This window comes from Lampris incognitus, chromosome 5 (genome assembly GCF_029633865.1).
Source record: "Lampris incognitus isolate fLamInc1 chromosome 5, fLamInc1.hap2, whole genome shotgun sequence".
NCBI classification, from domain to species: domain Eukaryota; kingdom Metazoa; phylum Chordata; class Actinopteri; order Lampriformes; family Lampridae; genus Lampris; species Lampris incognitus.
The window spans coordinates 25,416,388-25,425,000 of NC_079215.1; positions in this window are offsets into that span (position 1 = coordinate 25,416,388).

The window sequence follows — 8,613 nt, forward strand, 5'->3', positions numbered from 1 at the left end:
ACTGACTAATCAAAAGAATATTGTTGTCAAACCACTGTTTGAAAAAGATAGAGTTGTTTTTATACAGCAAATATCTATTATTCCAAATAAAAAACCTGTGAGGAGAAAAGTTGTGTTTGTAAATTAGACACCATGCCAGTAACATTTGTTTGTGGAACGAAGAAAGTTTGAGGGGGATTTTGTCAATGTTATAGTTACATAGAAGCAAAAATTTAAGACCACCAATTGAAGAAAAGACAAAATGGGGAATGAAATTCCAAAGAGAAGATGGACATATAAGGTAACGTCTGATCCAATTTATTTTAAAGGTGTAATTTAGTGTGGAAAAGTCTAAAAAATTAAGGCCACCATTATTGTATTCGCTCATCAGAACAGATTTCCTAAGATAATGGGTGCGGTTTTTCCATACAAAATCAAATAATATTTTATCTATTGTTTTGCATATATGACTATCTATACCTAATGACAGTGCAGCATATGTTAATCTTTATATTCCTTCAGCCTTTGAGAGGAGAATTCGGCCCCTTAAAGATAAGTCACGTAAGAGCCACAGATTGAATTTTTGTTTAGCTTCGTTAATTATTGGATTGAAGTTAGTGTTACATCTTTGGGATTCATTTTTATCTATAATGATACCTAAATAAGTAACCGAATTTTTAACTTGAATATTGGAAATTGAATCAACACAACAATCTTTGATAGCTAATAATTCACATTTTTTAAGATTTAAATGAAGGCCCAAAGCTTTAGTAAATTGTTCTATAATATTAATAGCTAAAGGTACTTGGGAGCTGTCTTTTAGAAATAAAGTGGTGTCATCCGCTAGTTGACTAATTACAATAGTTCTATCAGCAATAGAAACACCTTTCAGATTACTACACTTAATATGGTCACATAAAAATTGGGCAGCGAGTAGAAATAAATATGGCGATATCGGGCAACCTTGACCAATGCCACGTTTGACCTCAAACCTGGAAGATGACCCATATTTAAGCTTGATTGAACAGTTGGCATTATTGTAAAGGGTTTTAATTGTATTGCAAAAAAAGTCTCCAAACCCAAATTTCTTTAACGAATAAAAGAGAAAAGTATGTTCCACCGTGTCAAAGGCTTTAAAGAAGTCTAAGAAGAGCAAAAACCTGTTATCAGAAATGAGGTGTGAGTAATCAAATACATCTAAAACTAGTCTAATATTGTTGGTGATGTGTCTATTAGGCATGAATCCTGATTGTGCTTCATCAATTATGGAATCTAGAACTTTCTTGATTCTTCTAGCAAGAATCATGGCCAATATTTTATAGTAATTATTTAGAAGAGAGCTTGGGCGCCAGTTGTCAATATAAAGTGGATCTATGCGTGGTTTAGGAATTAATGTAATTAAACCTTGAGCCATACTTGCAGGTAAACAACTGGATGATAGGCTTTCATTAAACACTTGTAGAAGAAATGGTGCCATCTGCTGTGAAAACAATTTATAGAATTCAGAAGATAAGCCATCTGTTCCCGGAGATTTGTTCTCCTTTAAATAATTAATATAGTTGCTAACCTCTGTTAGTGATAAGGGGAGATCACAAAATCTCTTTCAGAGTCTTTAAGTCGAGAGGTATGCTGTAGTGAATTCATGAACGTTTGAGTATTATCTTCAGAGTATTCAGATGTGTACAGGTTTTTATAAAAAGTAGAACAAAAATCAGATATTAGTTTTGGGTCATCTGTTATATTATCATTCATTTTTAGTTCATTAATGGTATTAATTTTTGCACGATATTTCTCTAGTTTGAAAAAATATGCAGAGTTCTGTTCACCCTTTTCTACCCATTGTGTCCGCGATCTAATAAACGCTCCTTCTGCCCTTCTTTTATAGATCACATCAAGTTTCTCTTGTGACTCATACAATTTAATTTTGTCTTCTTTTGTTAAGGCGTCTGGTGAAATTTGAGAGAGTAAAGAAATATCTGTGATAATGTTCTTTTCTTCTAATTTCCTAATTTTGGCAAGATTACTTCCGTAAGTCCTAAAATATTTCGCTGATTCATACTTAAATAGCTCCCAGTTTAATCTGAATGAATTGTTTATTTTTGCCTTATCAAAGTAAAGCGTTATCAATTGTGAAATTTTCATTTTAATGTCCTCATATTTAAGAAGAGAGTTGTTCAATTTCCAATATTTGGCTTTGCAGCTTTTACCAGAGGGAAACAGATTAATTGATATGTAGATAGCCTTATGATCACTTAAGGGACAAGGGATAACATTTACTGTGATATCTTGTTCGTTAAAATGTTTGGAAACTAACCAAAAATCTAAACGAGAAAGCCTTGTGTTTCCTTTGTTCTTCCAAGTGAACGTTACCGTATCTGGGGATTTGACTCTCCATATGTCTACTAAATCATATCTTTCTATAAAAGATTTAATAAAATAGTTTCTGTTATTATCTTGTGTAGGTGGCCATCTATCTATAAGTGGATTCAAAGTTACATTAAAGTCTCCTCCAATTATTATTTGGGAATTTGGAAATTTAGTGAGCCAATGTTTAAGTCTATTCTCTATGACAGTAAATAATTGAGAATTTTCTAAATTAGAGTTGTATCCATACACATTAACAATAATCAAAATAATTTTATCATAACTGACAATTTGACAGATAAAATGTCCTTTAGGATCTGTGTCTGTGTGTAGGATGTCACCGTTATATCTATTTTTCATGGTTAAGACACCCGCTGATCTTTCTGAGCTGTGAGAAAACCATAAATCGTTACCCCATTTGGGCTCTCCAAAAATTCACATCACTTGCGATTGAGTGAGATTCTTGACAGAAACAAAAATCTGTATCAAACTGTTTCGAAAATAAAAATAATGCTTTACGTTTTGTAACATTCCTTAACCCCCTGGCGTTTAGGGAAACTATAGACAAAGAATTTCTTAAGATAAGAAAACTTACGAAATAATACTGAACAAGTAGTTATGACCTGGTACGCTGAGCATTAGTTGCACTTGGAACAGTCAACATAGTAGGTGACAATATAATATAAATTGAGCAAAATAAGGGTGTCCTACATGTTTTAAACCACTTAGTTTTTCAAGCTATTGTCTATAAAAAAATCAGTAGGATAAAACATTGTAAGAAATATTGTAAGAAAAGAATGCAAACTAAATGAGAGTTCAAGTAGGCTCTGTTCTCCCTGTGATGAAAAGTCTAACAGCACACCAGTTTAGAGAGTCAGGAGACTGAGCTTTGTTGGACCTGCAAGCCATGAAAAAGACTCAGTTGAAATCAGTCATGTTTACCTCAGGTAATTTCCTGTCCATTGATGAAGGCTCGTGCACCTACATAATATGCAGGTTTCCCCTCACTTCGTGCCTTCTGCACCATGAGCCACATCTTCAGCCTGGCCTCCCTGACGAGTTGAGAGAGATCTTCAGCAAAACGAAGCCTGTTGTCACGCAGGAAGGAATGATTTTTTGCTGACTTCCACACAGCATCTCTGTGGGACCTCAGGGAGAATCGGATGATGATGGCTCTTGGAGTGGAGCGGCTTTGTGATGGTTTTCCAAGACGATGGGCAACATCGATAACATCTGAGAGCTTGTTCTTTTCCTCTGGAAGGATATTCTGGCAAACCTCCAAAGCTTCTTCTTTCACATTTTCGGTTGAATTTTCAGCAACGCCATAAAGCTTCAGGTTCCACCGTCTTGAGTAGGACTCCAGCTCGCACACACGTGTTTGAAGACTGGCAGCTTTGCGCTCTTCCTCTTTAAGACGAGCTTCAACATTTGACACTTTCTTCTGTGTGTCTTTTACTTCACTGCATGCAAAGTCTATTGTTTTTTTATCCCTTCTATCTTCCGTGTATTTTCGTCGATTTTCTTAGTGTTTTCACTCACCAGCCTTTCAATAGAGTCGGCTCGCTCATTTATGAGTTTGGAGAGTATGGAGATGACGGCGTTATCTTGGGATGTGGACTCTTTAGTCTCATAAAGAGCTTTTTTTGCAGTAGGGGACTTGCATGGAGTCACAGGTAGCGGAGGAAATTCTTCTTCTGCCATAGTGAGCGGAGGAGATTCTTCTTCTACCATAGTGACCGTTACTGCTTCTACGGAGCGGGCGTAATCATGGCACGAGGATATAAGCATGTTACCCGAGTGGACCGCAGGCGAGGGGACTTTGCTCTTTTGCGATCTTTTCCTGTCTCAACTCGACATTAAGCTGCTTTCAGTCGTTGAAGAAGTTCTTCCGGTTGTTGTTAAAGTTATTTAAAAAACGACTTCTTCGTTCTTCACCAGATAAATCGTTTATTGTGCAGGAGCTCAGCAACCACGACTTACTCGGCAGCTATCTTGGCGTTCTCTCTCGTTTCGGTTCAGAGCCCTAGAAAGAGAGTTGCGTCAATGAAGGGTCAGAACGCGAGAGGGTCACGTGGTTCATGTAGCCGCCGAATAGTTCCAAACGAAACTTGGCGGGTCATTTAAATGAACTGCTTAGCCGCGATTTCTGGTAACTACTAACCAACATTTTCAGATTTTTACATTTATATGTAGATATAGATATATTCCAACGTGACACACATTCTATGGGCACTGTTTGGAACTATCCGGGGCTCCCATCACGTGGTTCATGTAGCCGCCGAATAGTTCCAAACAAAGCTTGGCGGGTCATTTAAATGAACTGCTTAGCCGCGATTTCTGTTAACTACTAACCGATATTTTCAGATTTTTACGTTTATATATGGATATAGATATATTCCAACGTCTATGCGCACTGTTTGGAACTATCTGGGGCTCCCATTATCCGCCATTGCTGTTGGCCCATTGACGTCTACGGAGTTGACGTAACTCTCTCTCTTTCTAGGGCTCTGGGTTGGTTAAGGTTAGGGTTAGCCAATCAGAGATAGAGTAGGGGCGGGTCTTCCCGGAATCCAGGTGGGGAAAATAATAACGCGTCTTGACAGGAGCAAACTCTGAGCGAACAACGTTTCACCGGCCAATCAGGCAGCGCTTCTTTTATGAATATTAATGAGCCTTCCCCTGCCACCCTGTTTTTTGGAAATTCGCCTGGCGCATACGCCGAAAAAGTTTCTTCCGGGTACATGCGGCCCACTGAATACGCGCAGTAGCGTTACTCCTATCATGCCTAGGCTATGAGAACGAGCGAACCGCGTTCAGGATCCGGCGCTGCGCGTTCATGAATGCTATGCTAGCGGACTTCATGGATGCGTAATAAGACTACTACGGGACTTACTTGGGACTTGAAACCATGTATGTGTAACCCGCACCGTCGTCTCCCTACACGCCCTGGGACTCTGCGTTGTGTTTGTTGTAGTATGATGTTTGCGTGGAAAAGGAAGGAGGCGGAGGCTTGGGATCGTGGCTGAGACCTGGACACTTTATTGGCACTCGCTTGCACTTCACCTCTCATCAATCAGCTGGCCGCTGGCCTCATCATACTCACAGCTTCCGGCAGAAGAAACAAAAAAACATTTCTCTTTCTCAATAAAATAAAAATAAAAAGTCCAAATGTGCAAATAAACACATCTCATATCAAAATGCTACCTTACGGCAAAACCAAAGCAAATGTCATCCATTATAAATTAAATAAGGCACTTAGTACCCATAAAATTAAACAAAAAAACCATGGATAATCTGCTCAAATAATACTGCATCCTGCGTTATACGCCATGCTAATGCTCAACAGGCTAGCCAACACTTTTTGTCACATTTCTCTTGCCAAATACAATGTTCGACATCAAACTTTAACTAGGTTATAAGCAAACTTGTCTATTAACACCACAGAATAAACAGTTAGACAATATGTGCGATATAAATCAATATTTTTATGATAATGCAGACCGCCAGTAACACTGCTCACCTTCCGGCAGAAGAAACAAAAAAACATTTGATCAACGTAGCCTTTTGCCCGGGACGCGATATTATGAACCCTACATAGCCCTCGCCAAAATCCCGTACCCTGTCCCAAATCTCGCGAACGGACGCCGGATTTCCGCTGCGTTGCTAAGGAAACAATCAACTATCAACTCGGTGCGAAGCAAAGCTAACGTTAGCTACCTTCAATTTTGTAATTTTGTATTTTTCGCAATTTTGGACAGCTGGCTGCTTTTGTAATTTTGGACTGCTGGCTGTCAACAACAGAACGGAGGAAAGTAACGTTAGTTGTCTGAAAATGAACATATATCTAATAAATAGACTTTCTCACATTTAAGAAAGCTGATCAGTAAGTTGTTACCTGTGTATAAATGTAAAAGTCATATTACTACAATATAGGAGCTCGTTTTGTTTGTAGTCATGATAAGGGGTGAAGTATCCTATGCTCAAACGTGGAGCAAGCAAAGATTGAGTTAAAAACGTTAATGTTGATTGTGGATAACTTAGACAGGTTAAATTGTGGGTGTACAGCGTTTCCTTGATGAGCGCTAACCCCATAACAACATATTTTCGCGTTGCTACGGTGGCGCACACGTGACAAAGCCAGAAACGGGATTTTGGCGAGGCCTATGTAGGGTTCATAATATCGCGCCCGGCACAAGACTTAGGGGTACGGCGTTGCAAAAGGGACAAACATCGCCATTTGCGGCATTCCCAGGGGAACATACAGCGTAACAGTGCCACCCTGTGGCGGATTTACATTACTACCTTACATATGTATTTATACAAAGGGCAACACCAACCATCAGTGAAGATAATGTTTCAAAAAGTTGAGGCACTAAATATCTATACAAGTTGAGACACTAAATCTCTGTAGATAAAAAAACAAAAACAAAAAAACAATTACGTTCAAAACAAAAGCTAACAAGTGACAATTGCATGCGATGCAAAACCACAAACTCAAAATATATATTTTTGACCAAAAAAATATACTTGCACTTGTGTGTCTGATTGTTAAAAAAAAACCGAATTGTAAGAAATGTCTGTTGAAGAACACTATAGCGAATTCGGGGGGGCGTCGCCACCGCCGGGACGCGAATCCATGTCTCCCACACCGCAAGCGACAACGTTATCTAGTCGACTAAAGGCTCCGACCTGTCACTACTGCTGTACCTGCACAAATTTCAAGGTTTTTATTAGTATGACTAATAAAAACCTTGAAATTAATATTTGACTCTACATACTGGGAAATGTAGATTATAATTTCATGGATCCTTTATCAAAACATTGACAAGTTATTTTCTAGGGACTATACAGTTACAAAGGTTTATTAATGCTGCACACACAATCACCACGTCATCTAAGAGGTCTAGCTGTTTGAGTGGAATAACAGTTGTCAGAATTTTGAAATTCTTCCATCTACCCATTACTCTTTCAATGTGTATTCTCACGTTAGACAAACGCCTTGATGTTTCCACTTCTTGAGCAGAGCTGCTTTTTACCTTTGGTAAAGTGAGGGATTCTAAGGGTGGCACCATGTACGGCAAGCTCATCTCTGATGGTAAAACCACGATCTGCTAGTATCTCATCATTTACTTCTAGAAGGTCATTAAATCCAGACTCAGCCGCAGGTTGGGGTGGGCATGTTTCTGATAAACTGTTTATCAGAAACATGCCCACCCCAAACTGCGGACAGAAAAGTAATGGCTCCTGCAGGTGACATGCCAACCAAATACTTAACTGTGTTGTGGCTCTTATAATTCGAATATGTTTGGGCTCTGGAGGTTAGATTTGTGGGTCTGTTAATAAAAATTTCAGTGCAGTCAACAATGCATCTGCAACACATGTATTTAGCTTTAAAACATTTTAGCAAATTCCTTAATATTGCATGCTTGATTGGCCACTTGATGAGAAGTTTCAAAACCTGAGACATAACAGGGAGCCAACTTCTCATAATTTTAGAGATGTCACATTCGGTAACATTAAATCTGAATGCAATATCCTTGTTACTGAGCCCTAATCGGAGTTTCATCAGGATAGCCAATAGATGGTCCTCCAGGGTCAGAGAGCCACGCACAACCTCTACACCGTCTTTAACTGTTTGGAGCAACCACTCAAAAATTACACTGGTCAGACCTGTGAAAAACAGAACCTGTGCTGCTTTGCATTTGATAGAGCTCAAGGAAAACTGTATTCCTGAGTGTTGCTTTTAGTTGTTCATTCTTGGCTTTGAGTTTGTTGATGTCCTCACGCAGGTTGTAACATTCGGTAGAAAGTTGGTTGTACTTCTGTCTGAGGTCAACATGGAGAGCCTTCGGGACCATGGCTTCTGAAAAAGAGATTAGATATAAAAGATAAATAGAAATTTCACAGTCCTATTTTTCATATCTGGGAAACAGCTACACTCCGGGTGATCATTCAGACTGTGCCAAATAGAATCATGGCCAAATACTTTTTCATAACAAATATATAAGCAGGACAACCTGATTAACGCTGGTAGTGACTGTCCTACTGCACAATAGTTAAGATGTTAGAAGTTCTTACCAGTGCAAGGACCAGCACCAGGCTCCATTCCACAATCATTTGGGGAGAGGGAAGCGCGTGTGGATTCTGATGCAGCCTCATAAACAACTTATGTGGACTGATGTCCATTGTCTGGCTGTCTGTGGGGGGTTTTCATCCCTTCTTTTTCTCTCATATCTAATACACACAGAAGAGAGCAAGCAGTTAGTACAA